General features: G+C 46.4%; 1 long non-coding RNA gene across 2 annotated transcripts in view; it reads left to right on the forward strand.

The window, feature by feature from the left end:
• The first annotated feature begins 6,287 nt into the window (after window positions 1-6,287).
• The window catches only part of LOC138844972 (uncharacterized), a 38,885-nt gene continuing 20,504 nt past the window's right edge, over window positions 6,288-24,668 (forward strand). For both annotated transcript variants that reach the window (XR_011381505.1, XR_011381506.1), the window contains exon 1: window positions 6,288-8,043. This is a non-coding gene — a long non-coding RNA (uncharacterized lncRNA). The remainder of the gene's footprint in view (window positions 8,044-24,668) is intronic.

Here is a 24,668-nt window from a genome sequence, read left to right on the forward strand (position 1 = left end):
CACAGCTCCAGCCGTTGCGGCCATCTAGAGAGTGAACCATCGGATGGGACCTCTCTCTCTGCCTCTCCTCTCTTTCTGTAACTCTGACTTTCAAATAAATAAATAAATCTTTAAAAAAAAAAGAAAAATGAGAAACAAGTATTAGAAGCCCTTTGCTTGCTGTCAGTAAGCTATCCTGGGGAATAGTGATCCCAGAGCTGCAGAACGTGGTGGTAGACAAATGACCTACACCCATGAGGTGCCAAGGAAACCCACCTGAAATTCCATTCATAGTTTTTTAGTTTTTTACTTACTCATTTGAAAGACACAGACAAAGTTCTCTCATCTACCTGTTTACCCCTGCAAGTGCCTTAACAGTCGAGGCTGGGGCCAGGTTGAAGCCAGAAGCCCCAAACTCCATCTGGTTCTCCTACACAGGTGACAGGGGCCCAAGGACTTGGGTCATTAGCTGCTTCCTTCCAGGATGCACACCAGCAGGAAGATGGGATGGAGAACAGAGCTGGGGATGAACTCAGATACTCCAGTGTGGGATGTGAGCATCCCAGCAACTGAACTGATGAGCCAAATATCTGCCCAGTGCTACTATTTATTACACTACTCCTTGAAGCAAGAAAAGACAGGATAAAAGATTTACAGTGGAGTTGGCCATCAGATGACTACCTAAATAAATAGAAAGTAATGGGTTCTCCCTCTACCCTCCCCACCTCCCTGTACCCAACCTTACATTTCCACACTGTCAGCCAGAAGGCCTCACTCTTTTCCAACATTTCTTATGAAAACTTTCAGGGGCCAGTGCTGTGATGCCGGCATCCCATGTGGGCACTGGCTGGAGTCCCAGCTGCTTCATTCCTGATTTAGTTCCCTGATACCATATCTGAGAAAGAAGTGGAAGACGGCTCTGGTGCTTGTGGCGCTGCCACCCAAGTGGGAGACCCAGATAGAGTTCTAGGCTCCTGGCTTTGGCCTGGCCCACTTCTAGTCCTTGCAGCCATTCAGGGAATGAACCAGCAGATGAAAGATCTGTCTCTCATTCCCTCTGAAATTAATAAATAGATCATAAAAAGTATTATTTTTAAACAAGAGAAAACTTTCAAAGAAAAGGTAAAATAATGATATAGTAAAAATATGTCTAATTTTGCCCTGACTTCTTTTTAAAGTTTGTTTTAAAATGATCCTTACAACTAGGCACAATTGCCCAGTTTTATGTTGGGAAGATATGCAGTGGTGATGGTGCCTTAGAATGATGTGTGTTGTCTATACCACCACCTCACAAAATGTATTCATAAGAAAATCTACTTGAAGGTTTAAAAAATTAAGTCACTCTTAGATACTCCATCTTAATTGAAGAGCATATGCACTCCAATCATCCATTAGAAAACTGCCTTGTAATTGCAATTATACATCAGGTGTCTGGATGTCATAGTTACACTTGGACCAAGCCCACCGCTGGCTCTTGTGTTTTCTACATGGCCAAGAATCAGAGGAGAAAATGTTCCATTTATGAGAGCACAATATAGACTAATAAGACACATGGAAAGTAGACAGTGGTCTTAAGAGACTTTGAAGCAGAGCATTTTATCCTTTGGACTAAATTGGAAGAAAACATCATAGTGTATATATAAACCAAAAGATACTTTTAGATATTTACTATGAGGCAAAAGGCATTAATCAGAAAAGTCAAAGACATTTTAAAATCATAGTCTTAGATAAGGTATTTACTCAAAAGATAACTATTCTATAAACTTTTAAAATAATGTCTTAAGAATTTAGGGAGTTAAGAAATTATATGTAAACACACTAGAAAGCAATAATTGGGCACAGTATCTGATCCTATATTAGCTATTTTTGCTACAAGGTACTGTTTTGGAAAGCAGTCCAGAGCCTGGGGACTTCTAACCGTGGTCTCTGCCAATGTATGGAGGTAACTTGGGCTTGAACAGACACCTGCGTGCAAGAAGCTGCTGATAGGTGTCAGTGCAACCTGGTATTTATGAGAGATCAGGGAGTCTGGAGTAAGCTCTAGACATGGAGTAAGACGAGCAAAGAAAAGAGGAACGTTGCTGCACCCCGATACTCGCACCTGCCTGGGACCAGGTGGTTTCTGAGCCATCTTATTTACAGTGTGTAACGTCATCCCTCACAGGGCTCCCTTCTTGGCTTAACAGTATTTACAAATCAGACCAGACAACAGATTTTTATCTCTATTAGTAAAAAATTATAATAGAAAATAAGTTGTGTATAGTGCGTTTCTCTAGGGGGCTAAATATTCACAACAATATTAGCCGCAAGGTTTTCACTGTTTATGGAAACAAACTGTAGACACTCAGCTGATTTTCCTGTAGGTGGCTCTTCCACAGCTGTATGTAACTAAGGAGCGAACCAGCAGATGGAAACATGTCCTCTCTCTCTTTACCTTTCAAATAAATAAACTTTAATAAGAGATAAAACTTATATAGAATTATGTCTCCATATCCTGCTGACAAACACCTTAAAGAAACCACGGGAGACTGACAAACACTGAGCCCGGAGAAATCAAGAAATCTCCCTAAGGAAGCAGTACAGCCGACGCTGATCTCAAGGCAAGGAAAGTACAAACTGAAAACCAAAGGGAAGAACATACGTCACCCGTTTTAAGAGCCGGCTCTTACACAACTCTTTTTTTTTTTTTTTTTTTTTTTTTTTTGGACAGGCAGAGTGGACAGTGAGAGAGAGAGAGACAGAGAGAAAGGTCTTCCTTTGCCGTTGGTTCACCCTCCAATGGCTGCCGCAGCCGGCGCGCTGCAGCCGGCGCACCGCGCTGATCCGATGGCAGGAGCCAGGAGCCAGGTGCTTTTCCTGGTCTCCCATGGGGTGCAGGGCCCAAGCACCTGGGCCATCCTCCACTGCACTCCCTGGCCACAGCAGAGAGCTGGCCTGGAAGAGGGGCAACCGGGACAGAATCCGGCGCCCCGACCGGGACTAGAACCCGGTGTGCCGGCGCCGCTAGGTGGAGGATTAGCCTAGTGAGCCGCGGCGCCGGCCACTTACACAACTCTTGGGTCAAGAAAGAACTCAAAAGGGAAACTGATATCAAGGAAAGTGATTGCGGGTCACGCAGCTAACAGTGGCAGAACGAGTGCCAGCATCTGGGTCTCTGCGCCATTCAGCTAGACGCTGGCATGCGGGCCGGGGTAAGTGCCCCTTAGCCTCGCTTTCCCCTTCGGTCCAGTGGCCTGGAGGGTGCTGGGCTGAGCCCGGAGGCAGGTTTGCTGTGTGTGGTTGGGTGCGGGAGCTGTCAGGAGTGAACACCACTTTTTGGGAAGCTGGGGAGGGTGCGTGTTTGGAGAGGCCCCGGCAGGGGGCGCTGGGTCTCCGACCTGGGCCGCGCCTGCCACTTGTCGGGGCTCCGGAGCCAGGCTGCGCACTTAGTGCGCAGTGACAAGCTGAGCGGAAAAAGCCAGCTAGCCCCGCCACAGCCACCACCGAGTAAGCACCAGACGGCAGGCCCTGCAGCCCGAGACTGACCGGCCGGCCTAAGCGAGGCTGCAGCCCGAGGGCTGGGGAGGGACTCTGCTCACCGGGTCTATAGAGGGAGCAGATTTAAGAGACAGCCGTCAAACGGGGAGTTTGACGCGAGCACCTGCGGACAGGACGAGGTGGCAGGCAGCCGGGAGGGTGCCGGTGGATGCTCAGCGCGCTCCATCGGGGAGCCGCCGCCGCGCGGCCTCGGGACGCACGCCGCTCCAGATGGCGCTGCGGCTGCCCAGGGTAACAGTGCTCGGCCCTCCTGCCGCTCGGCCTCGCACCTCCCGCTTCCGCCGGCCGGCCGCACGCGGGGCACCCAAGAAGTCCCGACCCGCTTCACGGGGGCGGCCGGAGACTCGCCTGGGGCTGCCCGCGGGGTACGTTCCAGGACTTGGTCCTAGCGCCCAGCTGTTGGCGCTGACAGGAAGCATGGAGGAGAAAGGGGGGCTTCGGTGATTGGAGCACCCGCGTGCCAGCGTCTCCCTCTCTGCCTGGGGCCCCTGGCGCTCCCAGGCCGGTATCCAGGCTTCCCTCCTTCCCCTACACGGCCAGCCGTCCCGGGAAGCGTGGTCCAGGGGAGAGCTTGGGTTTTTGCTCTTCATGCTGCGCTGGACTTGAACCTCTGTCCCTCTGCGCTCTGGAGCAGCGTGAATGGGAAAGCTGAATGGAGCCGATCGGTGTTCCTGGGATTCTGCTCTGGAGCCACAGACTGGCAGGCTGTGGAGGCCCTGAGAGAGGTTAGGCCAAATGTTCCATTTACAGTGACGCATGCCCAACAAGAAAAGGCACATGCCCAAGGTGAGACATTAATAAGGGTGGTTGGTTGGTTTTGGTCTCTAGCTGAGATTCCATAGGTAACACAGGTGGATGAGTGAAAGAAACCCTTGTATGAAAGCAGGTGACCGTGATGTTGCATTTCATGATATTGTGAATTGTGTACGCACTTGATTTTACTTTTTTTTTTTAAGATTTGCTTACTTATTTGAAAGGTGGAGTGATGGATCGTCCATCCACTGGTTCACTCCTCAAATGGCTGCAATACCCAGGGCTATGCCAGGTCAAAGCCAGGAGCCAGGAACTTCATCCAGGCTTCCCAGGTGAGTGGCAGGAGCCCAAGTTTTCAGGCCATCGTCTGTTGCTATTCCAGACACATTAGCTCAGGGAGCTGAATGGGAATTGGAGTAGCCAGGACTCGAACCAGTGCTCCAATATGGGATGCCAGTGTTGTAGGCAGTGACTTAACTCATTATCCCACAATGCTGGAGTCATGTCTTCAAATTTCTAATCTACTTTAGAGAAACCAAAACTGAACACCCCAAACGAGGTATAACTGGTTGAACACCCCTAATTCAACAATCCAAAATCTGAAACTTTTGGGGTGCCAAAGTGACACCACAAGTTGCAAGTTTCATGCACAAAATTGTTTAAAATAGTGTATGCAGGTACCTTCATGTGATGTAGATGAAGCATATGTGAAACATAAATGAATTCTGTGTTTTGACTTGTGTCCCACCCTTAACAGATCTCACCATGTTTATACAAATATCCTAAAATGCAAAATCCAAGAACACATATGGTCCCAAGCATGCTGCATATCAATATACTCAACCTGCAAAGAAGGTGTGGATAGAGAAAACAGCCTGCAAACCTCAAACCCAGGCTCAAAAAACAAAACAAAACAAAACAAAACAAAAAAAACAAAAAACTTGAAACCCAAACCATGAGGCCAGATGAATATACATCTAGGCATTTAGAGTGAAATGAAATGTTTAATTTTTTATTTCTTTACCCCCTTCTTTAACTGACCCTCTCCATGAACTGTCTAGCTATGGCTGGATAGCAAGGCTTCTACTTCATACTGTCATCAGAATGAACAGGAAGAAGGAACCTCAGACAGAAAATATACATGATCGAGTGATGTTTAAAAATAAAAAAGATGCTGTCATACACAGAGCCACATACCACTTTAATCCATGTTAAGAGTTAAACACACAACCACAGATAAAAAGGGGAGAGTTGAAAAGCTATTGATGCTTAAAGGCCACTCATTAAATCATGCAAAAGACATAAGTTAGTGTGACATTACAATATTGTAATGATAATACAGAAGTTCTCTCATCATAACAAGTAATTAAATCCTCTGTACTAGGGCTCAGATAAAATTGTAATGAAATCAGCAACAAGTAATATTTATTAAGTTACCATCATATGCTGAGTATTATATTTAATTTATTCTTCACCCCCAACCAAAAAAAAAAAAAAAAAACAAACCCAAAGCATACAACAAGTATGTATTATAGATCAAAAATTCCAAAATTAAAGAAGATCAAGTAACTCCTCCAGTGTGGCAGTTTTGGAATTCAATTCAAGATCAGTCCAACCACACCATGCTACATCCTAGAAAAATCCAGACTGCTGAGCCTCAAAGTTGAGAAAAATCTGAGGACTTCGAACAATTCTGTGCACGCGGCATGTCTCAGACATCAACGTGCAGGTAAACCACATGGGAATCTGTACCAACGGCAGCACCTGATTCAGTCTGAGAGTCTGCATTTTTTAATAAATTTTATTTAATAAATATAATAAATTAAATTATTATAATAAATTAAATTATTAAATTTTATTTAATAAATATAAATTTCATAAGTATAACTTTTGGATTATAGGGGTTCTTCCCCCCATTCCCGCCCTCCCACCCCCAAACTTTCCCACCTCCTACTACCTCTCCCATCCCATTCTTCATTAAGATTCACTTTTAATTATCTTTATATACAGAAGATCAACTCTACACTACGTAAAGATTTCAACAGATTGTACCTACATAGATACACAAAGTATAAAGTACTGTTTGAAATTTTACCATTAATTCTCATAATACAACACATTAAGGACAGAGGTCCTACATGGGGAGCAAGTGCATAGTGACTCCTGTTGATTCAGCAATTGAGGCTGGGAGTCTGCATTTCTAACAGCTACCAGTGACACAGACACTGCTGATCCCCAGACCACACTGTGAGCGGCCAGCCCCAGCCTAGGAGAGCCTCTACTCACTGTACTCAGAGAGCCCAGCTTCCTCCAGCGGCCAGGGGTGGCTCAGGACGTCACCGGCTTTCCACCTCCCCAGCCAGGCTGACCCTGCTGTTGCTGAGGGCCAAGAGCTCCGGCATCACATCTGTCAAGGGCCTCCTCTGTGCCAGGCACAGGAGCACCAAGAAGAACAAGAAAAGCACTCACACACCTGGGAGCTTTTAACCTGCCTTATAGAACCCACTCCTGAGAAAACAGTCACCATACAACAACGTGTCCGTCACCGACAGGCTGCATATACAACAGTGACAACAGTGGTCCCAGCAGAGGATAACCGGCCTGAAAATGTCTACCATCTAGTGACACTGCAGTGCGTGCCGTGTCCAGGAGCATACAAAGGTTCACACACAACCATGGCCACCGGCCAGGACACGTTAGAGAGGCAACAAAGGGTCCAGTGACCCAACCCACGCCAGTGTCCAACCCATGACCAGGTGTTCCTTTTACAGGACACGTATTAAGATCAACAGATGCCCTTGAGACTGCTGTCAGATCTGTTTCTAGCTTATTCCTACCAAGGTGGCCGCTCTCTCGGACAGCTCCGACCGGCAGCCAAGTTAGCTTCAGGTGTGTGAGTCGAGGTAACTGAACCACATCTATAATAGAAGTTTACTACTTACAGGTGTCAGAAGAGGGACCCATGCCTCAGGGTCAGCGGGAAGGGAAAAGCGCTTTGGACGCACACCTTCTTGCAGCCCACAGAACAGGTGCAGGAGTGAAGGGAGAGGCAGACGGGGACCAGGACGAAGAGGCGGGGCCTGGGCGTGTGGCGCTTGCGCAGTAGGTGCGGTGTCAGAGCAGGCGGCCACGCGGCAACGATGAACGGTGGGCCTTGGGGGTTGCCGAGGCCATAAAGACTAGGGCGGCCGTGAAGAGTGGGGAGGCTGTGGCGGTGGCAGCCATGAGTCCTGGCAGGGCTGTGGCGTTGGAAGCGGCAAAGTATGGGAAAGTGGCCGCGTTGAGCAAGGGAAAATGGCGGCGGGGCGAAGGCCAAACGCCTGGCTGTGAAAGGTGGGGCGGCGTTGATGTGGGCGCAGCAATGGTGGGCACGCAGCTGGGCCGCACACGTCTGCACGGTGAAGCAGCCGTGGGGCTGCCGTGGGGGAGCCTGGGACAGCAGCAGAGGTGGCGGCGTCGCTGGCATGAGGAGCTCACGGGTGGCTTGAGTTTCTCTCTTTGAGGCCATGATCTATCCAGGGCCTACCTCAGTGGAGGGCAGTCGCAGCATCTGCGGGCAGCAGGCCCCGTGGGGTCCCAGCGGAGGTGGCTCAGCTCTAAGGAGGAGGGGAAGCTGAAGTGGGCCGAGCCATGGAGGACCTGGACATGGCACTGGACCTGGAGTTGATACCTAAGTTCCGCTGCCTGGGCACGTGCTCATCTCCGAGTTTCAAACCCTGCTCCGCGTTGGCTCAACCTGGCCGGCTGTGCCTTTCTCCTGGACAGGAGCAACAGGTGAGTCCGTACGGCCGGGCCAGCGCTGGCAGCAGCCTGGGGGCTCTGAGCCCTGCGGGCAGTGAGGTGGGCCTGCAGCAGAGAAGGGCCGCAGGCATGGGCAGAAATCTGGAGTCGGAAGGTGGTTAGAGGAAGAGTTAGGGGCCACAGAGACAGGAGGCACACCAGGGGAGTGAGTTCTTGCGGGTTCTGCAAGGAGTGAGGGGCCACGGAACGTGGGTAGATGGGAAAGACATGGGCGCGGAGGAGTGGGAGGTAGACCTGGGAGGAAGGGTGTGTGCTGTTGGCTGATTAGTAAAAAACGGAGGCCGTCTGGATTTGGAGAGACTGGGGGAAAAGTTCGGGGTTTAGAGTTCAGGACCAAGGATGACAGCATTGGAGGGAAACTCTGGGGAAGGATTAGGGTCTTGGAAGAGCTGGGAGATGGGAGAACAGGTAATTTGTGTATGTCTCCATCTGAAGATAGGTAAGAAAAAGGGAAGAGTATTTTTGTGGAAGACCAATGACTCCCAAGAGCTGTAGCAAGGATGCATGGGATATGTGAGTAGAACTAGTTAGAAAACCAGGAGTGTAGGCCAGGGGACAGGGCCTGAAGGCAAACCTTAGGAAAAGTGAGGGGAAAGGAGGGAAGGGAGTTTTCTGAAAAGAACTGGGGCATGGGTGCAGCATTAATTAGGGAACTTCAAGAAATGTCTCCAGAATATTGGGAATAGAGAGGGAGCTTATCTGACAGAAAACTGGGTTGATAAGGCATTTGAGAAAATGGAGGGTTTGAATGAGGTTGAAAATGAAATATTTTTTGGCTTGTGGTCACTTTGTAGGGCTGAATTGGGGCAGAACACTCTGGCTTATTAAAGGAGTGTTTCTTGGCTTTGGTAGTTATTTGTTCTTTGCCAGCTTTTTTTCCTAATGACTTCAGATAATGCCAGGAGCAACATGATGGTACTTGAAAAAGTTTGTGGGAAGAAAAAAATTGTACAATTGTAATTGTTTTGCCACAAAAAAGTTTGATAATCTCTGCTCAACTTTGTCATGATACATGTTTTTCCATAACCTTTTTAGCAGCTTCATGTGAAAGGTGCTTTCATGGTGTTTTGTTCTGATTATTGTCTGGGGAGTGTGGCTGGAAGTGGTTCAAAATGTAAAATAAATCAGTATGTACATTTATTTACTTCCTGGTGAAAATTCTCTGTCGAGAAAGTAAACTAGGAAAGAATGGGAAAGAAAATCCTTGGATTGATAGGGTACTGCTTTGTTTTAGTTTCAGATTTGTTGAAATGCAGGCTGACAGAGGGCAAGAGACCTCCATCTGCTGGTCCTCTCCCCAGATGGTCCCCGTGACCCAGTCTTCACTGTCCTCTTCTTTCCCTTCCTGTGTCTCCTCCCCTTCCTCCTGCTCCTCTGCCTTCCTCCTTCCCCCACTTTGTCTTCCTCATCCTCCCCTGCCTCTTGCTATGCACTGGGGAAGGCTGAATGTCAGTGCACCTGCCACAGAGGTGTGAGGGGTTCACTTCTTGTTCTCTTCCTTCTTTCTCTTCTCCTTCCCCTCCATGTCTTGTCACCGACATTTCACCAAGTGCTGCAGATGGGGAAATGCAGGTCAGCGGTGAGAGTGTTAGATGGAAGTCAGAAATTGAGCCTATGCATGTATGAGAAAGGCCTGAAGACCAGCAGCTACTGCGGAAGCTCCAGAAGCCCAGCATCTTTGCACTTCAAAGTCCCGCCCGGATCCTGATGACCTTCCAGGAGATCCTGCCCCTGCTACCTGGCCCAATAAACATCCTTCCTCTAAGGCCAGGCTTCCCCTGTCTGATAACTTCAGGGGGGGAAAACTCAGAAAGGAATTTTTTGTGTTTACACCCAACAAGTTCTTTGATCGGAAAGAGAAGGAGAGGGGGAGAGAAAAGGCAGGAAGGCAAGACCCATCCCCATAATTTATTTATTTATTTGACAGGCAGAGTGGACAGTGAGAGAGAGAGAGACAGAGAGAAAGGTCTTCCTTTAGCCGTTGGTTCACTCTCCAATGGCCGCCGCGGCCGGCGCACCGCGCTGATCCGATGGCAGGAGCCAGGAGCCAGGTGCTTTTCCTGGTCTCCCATGGGGTGCAGGGCCCAAGCACCTGGGCCATCCTCCACTGCACTCCCTGGCCATAGCAGAGAGCTGGCCTGGAAGAGGGGCAACCGGGACAGAATCCGGCACCCCGACCAGGACTAGAACCTGGTGTGCCGGCGCCGCTAGGCGGAGGATTAGCCTAGTGAGCCGCGGCGCTGGCTGACCCATCCCCTTAAAAACCCTAGCCTAAATATGAATTACGCACTCTCTCTCTCAGGTTCTGTCTGGAGAGGTACTCATCCATTCTTACGGATGCCCCTACCCTAATAAACCTTGCTATTTTGCTTTCCACTGCTCTCTGTCTCACGCCTGAATTCTTTTTGTGGGAAGACAAGGACCCTTTGCTTCTCTGGTAACAAGAGGACTTGCATTCTTAAGATCCAAGGAGTGGGGAGGAGTCTGGGATGAGTGGTTTGTGGAGAGAGGCTCGGTGAAAGCATCATCTGGAGCATTTGGAGGACTGCCAGTTGGGTCTCATGAGGTCAGATCTCAGTGTCCAGAATAACTGTGGGCACCCCATGGCAGCACCATTAAGGGCCACGCTGATGCACTGTAATGGGCAAAACAATGTTCAGAGTTGTGGCTGGGGCACTGCATTTGCAAGGGGTCAAGTCTTTGAAGGGTGTGGTTTAAAAACTCAACTTGGTATATGACTAATCCACAGTTTTTTTTGTTTTTGTTTTTGACAGGCAGAGTGGACAGTGAGAGAGAGAGACAGAGAGAAAGGTCTTCCGGCGCACCGCGCTGATCCGATGGCAGGAGCCAGGAGCCAGGTGCTTTTCCTGGTCTCCCATGGGGTGCAGGGCCCAAGCACCTGGGCCATCCTCCACTGCACTCCCTGGCCACAGCAGAGAGCTGGCCTGGAAGAGGGGCAACCGGGACAGAATCCGGCGCCCCGACCAGGACTAGAACCCGGTGTGCCGGCGCCGCTGGGCGGAGGATTAGCCTAGTGAGCCGCGGCGCCGGCCATCCACAGTTTCTTAAGTGCTGTTTGAAGTAAGTTTTCTTCTCTATGGAGAAATCTGGTATAGTGTCGTAGAGAGACACATACAACTGCTCTCCTCTCCTTCCCCCGCCCTTTTAAACAGAACGTTCTTGGTTTTATGCTTCAGGAGCCATGAAGAAATTGTTTTCTAGACAGTGTGCACCCTCTAGATGGCAGATTTCATTTTGCAGTACTGAATCCTCAGCCACTGCATCAAAGGTTTTCTGTTGCAGAAAATTTTTAGTTATTTCATATGCAACATGTTAAAAATTTTTTTTGCACAGATTGTGATAAATGGCCTCACATATCCACCTAAAGAATGGACTCAGGCTCAACATGAAGTGCAGCTGAAATGTAGCGAAAGTGAACCTTTATTAACAATCTTGCAAGATCAGGTGCCTGGTGGGCCAGCACCTACAGCAAGCAAGTCCCTCCCCCATTCCCTCATTGACTGAGTATTCAGGGTTTGCCTAAGAACTTTCCAGGTGCATGCAACCTAGCTGTTAGGCTAGCTAGCTACTTGTAACTTTCCACACTCTGCAGGCTGTCATGCCAGCTAGTTGTCTACTCACAGCTAAACACCTTACTTTTTTTTTTTTTTAAAGATTTATTTATATACTTGAAAGTCAAAATTACACAGAGAAAGAAGGAAAAGCAGAGAGAGAGAGAGAGAGAGAAAGAGAAGTCTTCCATCTGCTGGTTCACTCCCCAGATGGCTGCAACGACCGGAGCTTTGCCAATCCGAAGCCAGGAGCCAGGAGCTTCCTCTGGGCCTCACACATGGGTGCAGGGGCCCAAACACTTGAGCCTTCTTCTGCTGCTTTCCCAGGCATTAGCAGGGAGCTGGTTTGGAAGTGGGGTAGTTGGGTCTTGAACTGGTGCCCATATGAAGGCGGAGGCTTAACCTGCTATGCCACATGTCAGCTGTTGATCTACAAGCTTTCTTCCATCTCTCAATAACCTACTTAGACCAGGGAGTAAATGGCGTATATCACAAACACTCAGTAAATACTTTTTTGAATTTATTTGAATATAGGTCATATTCACAGCTTTGATCTGAAACAGCTAAAAAGACTTGATATCAAGAGTAGAAGTTTAATCTTTCTTTTTAAAGAGCATCTTTATCTCTACAAAAAGCTTGGGATCTGACATCTCAAAATTAAGGTCATCTTTATCCACTAATATGGAGATGAAGGGACCAAAATTAATTTTTTAATATTTTATTTTATTTATTTGAAAGAACGAGTTACAGAGAGAGTGGTAGAGCCAGAGAGAGAGAGGTTGGTTCACTCCCCAAATGACCGCAGTGGCCAGAGCTGAGCTGATCTGAAGCCAGGAGCTGGAAGCTTCCTTCAGGTTTCCCACACAGGTGCAGGGGCCCAAGAACTTGGGGTATCTTCAGCTGCTTTCTCAGGCCACAGCAGAGAGCTGGATCAGAAGAAGAGCAGCCAGGACTTGAACTGCCGCCCATATGGGATGCCGGTGCTACAGGCTGGGGCTTTAACCCACTGTGCCACAGCATCGGCCTCCAAAATTAATTGTTACTTTAAGATTGGCCCGTATTGAGGTCTGAGGTCTATACTTCTATACAACAGAGGAAACTAATGATTTATGCTTCATAGTCTCTGATAATTTTGCTTAAGACTGTGTAAAATAAGCAGCAGTGACAAATAAGCATGCTGAGAGGGCTGACAGCCAAGGCTGAGAGCCTTTCTGAGGATTCTGGAGCCAAAGCAGGGTTCTGAAGGAAAGGACCCTGTGATTGATGGGTGTTTTCTGTCATAGTGGAAGAGGCAGGGTTAGGACAGGTGCATTGGGTATTTGCCTTCTCCTCCAGACTGCAGCTGCAATACCAGAGGGATTTTAAATTCACCTCTTCAGAGGTGTTCAGCAGTGTAGCTGTGATACTGCAGGATTAGGGCAGTTCCACTAAGAGATCTTTTCAGCTCCACTCTGCTTATGGGTTAGGCCAGAGATGAGCTATTTCACATTTCTAATCTCTGTGTTCCTTTCAGAAGGCTTTTCCATGCTCCCCCGCATTACACAAGTTTTGTTGTTGTTTTTAGTGGAGGGATTGGTTTTGTGGTCTGGCTAGCATGTATTTAGATGATATTAGCTGAGAAAAATATTTGATTATACATTTTGAGTGTCAGCACTAATTCTTTTTTGATTTAGGCATTTATTCATTACTTTTAAAAGCAGATGCCTACTTTGAAACTTTAGTGTTGTGTGGTATTTTGTTAAGAATGTGGGGTTTGAGCACTCTGGCCTCAGAATCAGCCCTTAAGGCATTCAGATTTGGCTGAAGAGCCCATGAGAGTATTTTAGGCATGGAAAGCCAACACACTCTGGCAAAAAAAAAAATAAAATAAAATAAAAATAAATGAAAGATCTCTGCGAGTGAGATCCCAGTAGAAAGAATGGGCCAGCAAAGAAGGAGGTACCTTTCTCTGAAGGGAGGTGTGAACCTTTGACTATGACCTTGTCTACATAAGATCGAAGTTGGCGAACGCAAAAGGCTTCCATAGCCTTGGCAACTCATGACAAGAGCCTAGGGAGATTACTGACGCCATAAACAAGAGTGTCAATTTGTTAAGTCAACAACAGGAGCCACTGTGCACTTACTCCTCATGTAGGTTCTCTGTCCTTAATGTGTTGTTCAGTGTGAATTAATGCTATAACTTGTACTCAATCAGTATTTTACACTTTATGTTCTGTGTGGGTGCAAACTGTTGAAATCTTTACTTAATATGTACTAAATTGATCTTCTGTATATAAAGATAATTGAAAATGAATCTTGATGTGAATGGAATGGGAGAGGGAGCCAGAGTTGGGAGGGTTGCGGGCGGGAGGGAAGTTATGGGGGGGAAAAAGCCATTGTAATCCATAAGCTGTACTTTGGAAATTTATATTCATTAAATAAAAGTTAAAAAAAAGAATGTGGGGTTTGGAGACAGTATTGAGTTGTAGCACAGGATCTCTCTGTCTGTCTATCTGCTTCTCAAATAATTTTTTTAAAAGAAGGACTTTATATATTAGGAAACTTCAAAAAGTTTGTAGAGGCCAGCACCGTGGCTCAATAGGCTAATCCTCCGCCTTGCGGCACCGGCACACCGGGTTCTAGTCCCGGTCGGGGCGCCGGATTCTGTCCCGGTGGCCCCTCTTCCAGGCCAGCTCTCTGCTGTGGCCAGGGAGTGCAATGGAGGATGGCCCAAGTGCTTGGGCCCTGCACCCCATGAGAGACCAGGAGAAGTACCTGGCTCCTGCCTTTGGATCAGCGCGGTGCGCCAGTTGCAGCGCGTCGGCCGCGGTGGCCATTGGAGGGTGAACCAACGGCAAAGGAAGACCTTTCTCTCTGTCTCTCTCTCTCTCACTGTCCACTCTGCATGTCAAAAAAAAAAATGTTTGTAGAAAATGCTATTAAAAGATACGCTTATTTTGGTGCAAAATGTGTTTGAATTCAATACATTTTTTCATGAATAATTTGAAGACCCCTTGCAGGCTAGTTACTCTTTGTTGTATGTTGTCTCAAATAACTCAATATCTGTATTTCATAGGACACTTTAGAATTCAGAGAACATATGAAAGCCAATGATCATTATTTAGGTATTAAGAGACCAATACCCAGTCCCATTTGGCATGTGATGTACAAATACTTTGATGGTGCTTCCTTTGGATTACTGGTGACAAAAGCAAATCTGCACAGGGCTTAGCAAAACCTGCATCTGAGAGCTCAAAGATCCAAGCATGTAGAATGGAATTCCAAGAATATATAGGGAGTTGAAGAAAGAATATTAATTGTTATTATTTTAAACCTAAATTTGAATATATGATTTAATGACTGGCTTTCAAGTTGGAAATAAAGATCAAAATCTTCCTTAGAGTGATACTTGCTGGAATCTGCAATGCCAGAGGGGAATTGACATTAGTGCTATTTATAAATGTTTCTTGTTCCGGTCTACCCTGGACACATGGAAAAACTGAACTTGCTGTCCTCATGTAGTTGGGAAGTAGTTGTGGCTTATGAGTTGAGAATGGAAATGAAATCCTTCACTCCTAGACCAAATCTTAAACTTAGGCTACAAGATCTTCCAGGACTTTCTGTTTCCTGTGGCCACTGACCAACATTGGGGTGGGGTTCTTCAACTAGCCTGAGTCTCTGAGTGACAACAGTAAGAAAGTTCTCCCCCAACCACTCCACCTCCTTCAGTGCCTACATTCCAGCTGTGAATGACATACAGCAGGAGCAGGAAATGAATCTTAGTAGCTTTATGCCACTTAATATTTAGGACTGTTTGTTCCCCAGTATAACTCTAGCCCCTGATGAGAACAATGAAGTTCTCTATGAGTGGGAGTGTCATTTAAATGTCATTGCTAATACATCATGCTTTCACTCAAATTTTCCAACAGACAATTTCATTTACCCAAACATGTTTTATTTGACAATACAGTAGCAGGTGGAATAAAAATTAGCCAGCAAGTCCTATAAGAGATCAACTAGAAAAGTATATGTAACATTGTTGACACTAGATATTTAAAGAAAGGCTGTACTCATTGTATTTTAGATGACTGTGCAACTTGGACCTACTAAAGGTTTCATCTCTCGATGCTTCACTATCTTCATTGTCTATATGCCATGTTCAACCTCATGGCCTATGAAGAATGTCTGACTTAAGGTTCTAAAACATGTATGATTCTTAGCACTAAAGTGATTTTTTATCCTAAATTTTAAAAGAAAAAAGGAATAAAATAAATGAGAAAATTCGATAGTCAGAAATAAAGTGGCATAGAAGAACATCTTGGTAAGCAGACTCCAGGATGGTTCCCAGTGATTCCTGCATGCCCTTGTGTAATCCTCTCCCCTTGAGCATGGACTGGACCTATTGATTCACTTCCACAGGATGCAAAATGGCAAATGACAAGCATGGCCGTGACTTCTGAGAGTGGCTTACAGAAGCCTGTGGCTTCCATCTCTGGCTTTTCTCTCCTGTTAGCTTGCTTACTTGCTCTGAGGGAAGCCAGCTGCCATATTGTGAGGTGCTCTGTGGACAGACACATATGCCAGGATTTGAGGAAAGTCTCTGTTCCACAGAGGACCTGAGGCCTTCAGTGCTATAACATGTGAGGACCTGAATCCTGCCGGTAACCATGTGAATGTGCCTGGAAGTGAATTCTTTCCTACTTGAGCCTTCAGATGCGTCCTCATCCTGGACAACATTGTGGCTGCAACCTCATGAGAGGCCGGCCTTGAGCCAGAGGTACGCAGCTCAGCCACGTTCAAACTCCTGATGCACAGCAAAACTGTGAAATGGTAGACGTCTGCTGTCTCAAGCCGCCAAGGTAGGAGGTGATTTACAAATAAATAATCCAACATCTCAAACATATCCCAGAGCACAACAACACAGAATGTAAGTACAAAGCTATGGGTTTCTGACAGTATATTTACAAAATGTTTGGGATAATGCATTTGCCTTAAAAGAAATAGTCCTTTTAGCTAAACATCATAACCATGTGTAAAAAGCAGAAATGCTTGATGTTACACAAATACACTGTGGCAGAGAACATTAATACCCACCCATCTTCCAGCACACCTCGGCATTTCTCATTCTCTTCACAGTTGCAGGTGCCGAGACTGGTTCTGCCCGCGGAGTAGAAGACAGAGTAAACTGTTTTACTTCTGGGTTGATTTCTTCCCCGTGTATTCTGGCTAAATTTAAGCTGGACGATGATGGGACACACCTTCCCCACAATGGAATAGGCAAGAGGGATAAACAAACTTGTTTTCTACTAAGCACTAATATTTCAAGTTGTATTTGTTACCATACTGTAGCCAATCACATGCCCTGGCTGCTATATCCTGTGTGAGTTGCAATGTAAAGGCACAACATTTTTTAAAGTATTATGACTGTTCTCTGTATGAACCAAGATCAGTTGTCCAGTTATGAGGAGCGGTTCTTGGAATATTTTCTCTTTTCTTCTACACTTTGATTCAGGCAGAAAAACTTTTAGGATGTGAAACAGAGCTCTCATCCTTAGTGTGTGTCCTTGAATCATTTTGATGGTCCTCAAATATGATTGACACCCTTCAGTCTTGCATCAACCTCATTTCTTCTCTGGGATTCAATCTTTATTTTTTTCTTTATATTTTGACCAACCACCTCCCTCAGATTCTGTTAGCAGAGTAGATGTAGGTATTGTCAAAGTTTTTTTTTTAATTAATTAATTTATTTGAAAGGCAAAGTTGGGGGTGGTGGAATCTTCCATTTGCTGGTTCATTCCCCAAATGGCTGTAACTGCCCCTACATGGGTGCAGGGGCCCAAGCATTTGGGCCATCTTCTGCTGCTTTCCCAGGTACATCAGGGAGCTGAACCAGAGAGGTAGCAGCTGGGACTAGAATTTGTGCCATATGGGATTCCAGCATCACAGGTGGCAGCTTAACCCGCTGCACCACAGCGCCGGCCCCTATAATTTTGTCTTTAAAATGGTCAGAGGTCTATTCTACTAAGAATATATTGGATGTAGCCGGCACCGCGGCTCACTAGGCTAATCCTCCACCTTGTGGCGCCGGCACACCAGGTTCTAGTCCCGGTCGGGGCGCTGGATTCTGTCCCGGTTGCCCCTCTTCCAGGCCAGCTCTCTGCTGTGGCCTGGGAGTGCAGTGGAGGATGGCCCAAGTGCTTGGGCCCTGCACCCCATGGGAGACCAGGAGAAGTACCTGGCTCCTGCCATCAGATCAACGCGGTGTGCCGGCCACAGCGCACCGGCCGCGACGGCCATTGGAGGGTGAACCAACGGCAAAGGAAGACCTTTCTCTCTGTCTCTCTCTCTCTCTCTCACTGTCCACTCTGCCTGTCAAAAAAAAAAAAAAAAAAAAAAAAAAAAAGAATATATTGGATGTAACTTTTGCCTAATGTCAGGAAATGGATATGCACTATGAGTCCCATCAATCTTCCTTGGGCTTTTCAAGAAGCACTGTGCTCAGAATTGATTGATTTTGCTTTTGTAATCTAGGGCACAGATGAAACAGCTTAGTGATAAAGAATGTCTCATTTGCGCGGCTCACTAGGCTAATCCTCCGCCTAGCGGCGCCGGCACACTGGGTTCTAGTCCCGGTCGGGGCGCCGGATTCTGTCCCGGTTGCCCCTCTTCCAGGCCAGCTCTCTGCTGTGGCCCGGGAGTGCAGTGGAGGATGGCCCAGGTGCTTGGGCCCTGCACCCCATGGGAGACCAGGAAAAGCACCTGGCTCCTGGCTCCTGCCATCGGATCAGCGCGGTGCGCCGGCCGCAGTGCGCCGGCCGCGGCGGCCATTGGAGGGTGAACCAACGGCAAAGGCAAAGGAAGACCTTTCTCTCTCTCTCTCTCTCTCACTGTCCACTCTGCCTGTCAAAAAAATTTAAAAAAAAAATTAAAAAAAAAAGACTGTTTTATTTGAATCATCTTTTTTCAGTCTTTTAACCTGTTATTTATTTATTTATTTATTTATTATTTGAAAGGCAGACTTACAGAGACAGGAGGAGAGACCGACAGAAAGGTCTTCCGCTGGTTCACTCTCTACATGGCCTCAATGGCCGGAGCTGAGTCAATCTGAAGCCAGGAGCCAGGAGCTTTCTTCCAGGTGTCCCATGTAGGTGCAGGGTCCCAAGCACTTGGGCCATCTTCCTCTGCATTCCCAGGCCATCAGAGAGCTGGATCAGAAGTAGAGCAGCCAGGTCTTGAACTGGTGCCCATATGGTCTGCTGGGCATTGTGGGCAGAGGCTTAACCTACTGTGCCACAATGCTGGCCCAGCCTAATAGATATTTCAATCTCACACATCCACCAGAAATCAACTCTGTTCTCTTTCCACCGTTTCCTCGAAGAAAACTAATAGTTTGTTGAAATGAGAAAATGAAAACAAAATAGCAAACTCTTCTTTCTAAAACAACAGGTTCTGGGGACCGCTGCCGTGGCGCAGTAGGTTAATCCTCCACCTGCAGTGCCAGCATCCCATATGGGTGCCAATTCTAGTCCCAGCTGCTCCACTTCCAATCCAGCTCCCTGCTATGGCCTGGGAAAGCAGTGGAAGATGGCCCAAGTCCTTGGGACCCTGCACCCACATCGGAGACTGGGAAGAAGCACCTGGCTTCTGGCTTTGCATTGGCAAAGCTCCAGCTGTTGCAGCCATTTGGGGAGTGAACCAACAGAAGGAAAACCTTTCTCTCTGTTTCTCCCTCTCACTGTAACTCTACCTCTCAAATAAAATAAATAAAATCTTTTTAAAAATTAAAAAAAATAAAACAACAGGATGAAACTAAGATCACAGTTCAGTATGAGGTGAAATACATAGGTACACATAGTAGAGATCCTTACCTTGTTCCATTTACCATTGAAAGCAGTTTCTTTGTTTTGTTTGTTAATTAAAGAGACATATGGGTTGTTTCCAGCTTTTTTAAAAGAGTTATATCTTTTTTAAAAGATTTATAAGTTGGAATTCACTCCCCAAATGGCTACAATGGCCAGGGCTGGGCCAGGCCGAAGCCAGGAGCCTGGAGCTTCCTCCAGGTCTCCCACATGGGTGCAGGTGCCCTTGGGCCATTCTCCGCTGCCCTCCCAGGCACATCAACCAGGAGCTGGATCAGAAGTGGAGCAGCGGGGACACAAACTAGAGCCCATATAGGATGCTAGCGCCGCAGAGCCTTAACTTGCTGCGCCACAACACCAGCCCCTGTTTCCAGCTTTTGATGATTATGAATAAAGACGTTAAAAAATCTTTACACTGGCTTTCTTATGAATTTGACTTTTCTTTTCACTTGTATAAATATTCAGGAGAATTGCTGGTTTGTATGGTAAAACTGTGTTTAACTTTAAACAACCAAGGGGCATGCATCTGGCAAAAGAGTTGAGATGCTGCTTGAGTTGCCTGCATCCCATATTCAAGTGCCTGGGTTTGAGTCCTGGACCCACTTCCAATTCTGGCTTCCTGCTATTGTGTATTCTGGAAGTCAGTAGGTAATGGTTCAACTACTTGGGTCCTTGTACCCTGTAGGAAACCCAGATGGAATCCTGGGATCCTGGCTTTGGCCTGTCCCCAGACCCAGATATTGGAAGCATCTGGGGAGTTTAGAAGCAGATGGAGGTTCTCTTTCTGTTTCTCTCTTGGCCTTTCAATAAAAATTGAAAGAAAAAAATATCTGCCAAACTACCTTTCACATGGGGTGGGGGTGGGTATACATTTTTTATCCCCACCAGAATTGAGGAGAATTCCAGGAACTTTGCATATTGTTGAAAACCTGTTGAATTGGGACTAGAACCTGGGGTGCCAGTGCCGCAGGCGGAGGATTAGCCTAGTGAGCCGTGGCGCCAGCCTACAGTTTATTTTAAAGGCAGAGTGACAGGGAGAGAAAAAGAGATCTTCGATCCATTAGTTCACTCCCCAGATGTTCACAACAGTTGAAGCTAGGATCCTGGAGCTCCATCTGAGACTCTCACATGGGTTGTAAGGGCCTAAGTACTTGGGCCATCATCCACTGCTTTTTTAGATACATTAGCAGGAAGCTGGATTGGAAGTGGAGCGGTCAGGACTACAACCAGTGCTATGGGTTGCCAGCATTGCAAGCCACGTCTCAAGCCACTGCACCATGCCACTGGCCCCTATGATATTTTGAAAAAGACGAAAGAAGATAGAAAATAGATCTGTAATAGGCTAATCCTCCGCCTGCAGTGCCGGCACACCGGGTTCTAGTCCCGGTCGGGGCGCTGGATTCTGTCCCGGTTGCCCCTCTTCCAGGCCAGCTCTCTGCTGTGGCCAGGGAGTGCAGTGGAGGATGGCCCAAGTCCTTGGGCCCTGCACCTGCATGGGAGACCAGGAGAAGCACCTGGCTCCTGGCTTCGGATTAGCGCAGTGCGCCGGCCGCGGTGGCCATTGCGGGGTGAACCAACGACAACGGAAGACCTTTCTCTCTCTCTCTCTCTCTCTCTCTCTCTCACTCTCACTCTCACTCTCTCTCACTGTCCACTCTGCCTGTCAAAAAAAAAAAAAAAAAAAAAAAGAAAAGAAAATAGGTCTGTAGTTTCCAGAGGCTGAAGGTGGGAATTGGGGCAGAAGAGTTGACTACAAAGAAGAAAGAATGTTTTAGGGGGAAATTCTACCATTCTGTATCATAAGGAATAGATTGCATAACTCATACATGCTTGAAAAAACTTATAGAAGCATCCACTAAAGAGTGATTTTCTTGGATGCTGTGTTTCCTGAAAATATTTTGTTGTCTTATATGATCATTTCCAGTCTCTGAAATAGCACCTGGCTACATTAATGAATCCTGTAAAACAAGTACTCCCAAGCCAGGCCTATAAAAACTTTTACAACCTTCTCTATTCTTTCTTTGCCACCAAATTTTGGATGGGTGCAAAGATACAGCATTGGATTTAAGGTCCCTTGGCATAGAGAAATCACTAGGTCAAAGTGACCTGGGCCCCTAAGTGACCATATAAATTGATCATTTAACTGGATTGTAAAATGAAAATACACTTTTATTATGTTAAGCTAATTGAAACATTTATTTATAATAGCACTGTGTATTACTTATCCTAACCATACAGAAGTAGTCATACTTCCTTGTCTGTTCAGGCATATTAAGATGCTGAAATTTTTGGTAAGAGGATAATGAGATGACAAATCTATAAGGGTGGAAGGCTTCAGATATTTTTGGTTGTAGCATTTTTTTGGTGGGATTTTTACCTGTGGTTTTTAGAAACACATATTGTACTTTCATTTGGGCTAGACTCCTGGTTTACTAACTTATTAATGAGAGAGGTATTAAAAATATTCTGTTTTAGGGGCTGGAGGGAAGACCTTTCTTTCTGTCTGTCTCTCTCACTGTCTATAACTCTACCTGTCAAATAAAAAAATATTCTGTTTCGGTAGATTTTTTTCTTTTTTTAAAGATTTATTTTATTTGAAAGTCAGAGTTACACAGAGAGAGGAGAGGCAGAGAGAGTGAGGTCTTCCATCCAATGGTTCACTCCCCAGTTGGCCACAACAGTTGGAGCTGCACCGATCTGGAGCCAGGAGCTTCTTCCAGGTCTCCCACATAGGTGCAGGGGCCCAAGGACTTGGGCCATCTTCCACTGCCTTCCCAGGCCATAGCAGAGAGCTGGATTGGAAGTGGAGCAGCCAGGTCTTGAAAAGCACCCATATGGGATGCCAGCGCTTCAAGCCAGGGCGTTAATCCATTGCACCACAGTGCTGGCCCCTATATTTTTTTCTATTTGTTATGCTTAGGTAAGTTTTTGCTTTATAATCATTAGACTTTATGTTATTGATTATGAGTTTGTAACATACTTTTCATATGTATCAAACCTTTTATTAATGTGAGTTCTTTTTCTACTAATTCCCTTTTAAAAACAAATTGATATTAATAGAAACATGTAAAATTTCCTGTTAGTATTTGCTTAGCATATGAATTTTATTTTTTCTACTTTCATTATTTCTATATATACTTATATATATTCTATAAAAATATAGCTTAATTTTAAATCATTAAATCCATATTTTATTCTTTCTTATATTGGAAAATTGGTCCACATAATTAATAATATATTTGGAATAATCATAATCTCTATAATTTTATTTGGTGATTTCTGTATATTTCACCCATAGTATGGGTTTTTTTTTTTTTTTATTTGACTGGTAGAGTTATAGACAATGAGAGAGAGAGACAGAAAGAAAGGTCTTCCTTCCGTTGGTTCACTCCCCAAATGGCCACTGTGGCCAGAGCTGCTCTGATCCAAAGCCAGGAGCCAGGTGCTTCTTCTCCCATGCAGGTGCAGGGGCCCAAGCACTTGGGCCATCCTCCACTGCCCTCTCGGGCCACAGCAGAGAGCTGGACTGGAAGAGGAGCAACCGGGACTAGAACCGGCGCCATATGGGATGCTGGCCCCATAGGCGGAGGATTAACCATGTGAGCCATGGCATCAGCCCCCATAGTATGGTTTTAATGAAATGATTTATCAATGGAAAAGAATAGAGAATCCAAAAATAAACTCATGCCTGTATGCTGAACTGTTTTCAATAAACATATTGAAGAATTTATTAAAGATTTATTTATTTATTTGAAAAGCCAAGTTACAGAGAGGCAGAGAGAGAGAGAGAGAGAGAGGTCTTGCATCTGCTGTTTCACTTCCAAGATGGCCACAACGGCTAGAGCTGTGCCAATCCGAAACCAGAAGCCAGAGTTTCTTCCAGGTCTCCCACCCACGTGCAGAGGCCCAAGGACCTGGGCCATCTTCCACTGCTTTCCCAGGCCATAGCAGAGAGCTGGATTGGAAGTGGAGCAGCTGGGATTTAAACCAGCACTCAAATGGGATGCTGGTGCTGTGCCACAGTGCTGGCTCCATGGATATCTTCTGTGCCTGGGAAAGTAACAAAGGATGACCCAAAGTGTTTGGGCCGCTGCACCTACACTGGTGACCCAGACGAAGCTCCTGGCTTCAGTCTGGCCCCAGCTGAGGCAGTTGTGGCCAGTTGGGGAATGAACCTGTGGATGGAAGATCTCTGTCTCTCCCTCTCTTAGTAGCTCTGCCTTTTAAATTAAACAACAACAACAAAAAAGATTTGGTGATGACAGTGTTTGTTGTTGTTTTTTGTTTTGTTTTGTTTTTGTTTTTGACAGGCAGAGTGGACAGTGAGAGAGAGACAGAGAGAAAGGTCTTCCTTTTGCCGTTGGTTCACCCTCCAATGGCTGCCGCGGCCGGCGCACCACGCTGATCTGAAGGCAGGAGCCAGGTGCTTCTCCTGGTCTCCCATGGGGTGCAGGGTCCAAGCACTTGGGCCATCCTCCACTGCACTCCTGGGCCATAGCAGAGAGCTGGACTGGAAGGGGGGCAACCGGGACTAGAACCCGGTGTGCCGGCGCCGCTAGGTGGAGGATTAGCCTATTGAGCCACGGCGCCAGCCAGTGTTTGTTGTTTTTATAGCTGAGGATACTCTATGCCTGTCCCCACCACTGGATCTTGGAAGTGTGTCATGTTTTTGATGTCATGAGTGTAATAGTTAAGAGAGTTTGCCCTGCATCTCAGATAAGTCTTTGGAACTTTGAAGTAATGTTGGACTGGGTTAAGACTTTGGAACTATTGGGAATGGAATGATTGTTAGGAAAGACATCAGATAAGTTGGAATTTTTAAAAAATATGTATTTATTTATTTGAAAGGCAGAGTTACTGAGAGGGAGAGATAGAAAGAGGTCTCCAATCCACTGGTTTACTCCCCAAATGGCCACAATGGCCTGGACTGGGCAAGGCCAAAACTAGGGGCCACGAACTTCTTCCAGGTCTCCCAAATGAGTGCAGGGCCCAAGCACTAGGGCCATCCTCCTCTGCCTTTCCAGGCTAATTAGCAGGGAGCTGGATGAGAAGTGGAGCAGTCAGGACTTGAACTGGTACCCATATGGCATCTCAGGAGGTGGCTTTACTGGCGACTCCATTTAAACAAGAGTGATATCTCCTCTATTGCTTCATTCCACTGGTGAAGTTTATTTAAAAATGGATGTAC

The sequence above is a fragment of the Oryctolagus cuniculus genome, chromosome 13 (genome assembly GCF_964237555.1).
Source record: "Oryctolagus cuniculus chromosome 13, mOryCun1.1, whole genome shotgun sequence".
Taxonomy (NCBI): domain Eukaryota; kingdom Metazoa; phylum Chordata; class Mammalia; order Lagomorpha; family Leporidae; genus Oryctolagus; species Oryctolagus cuniculus.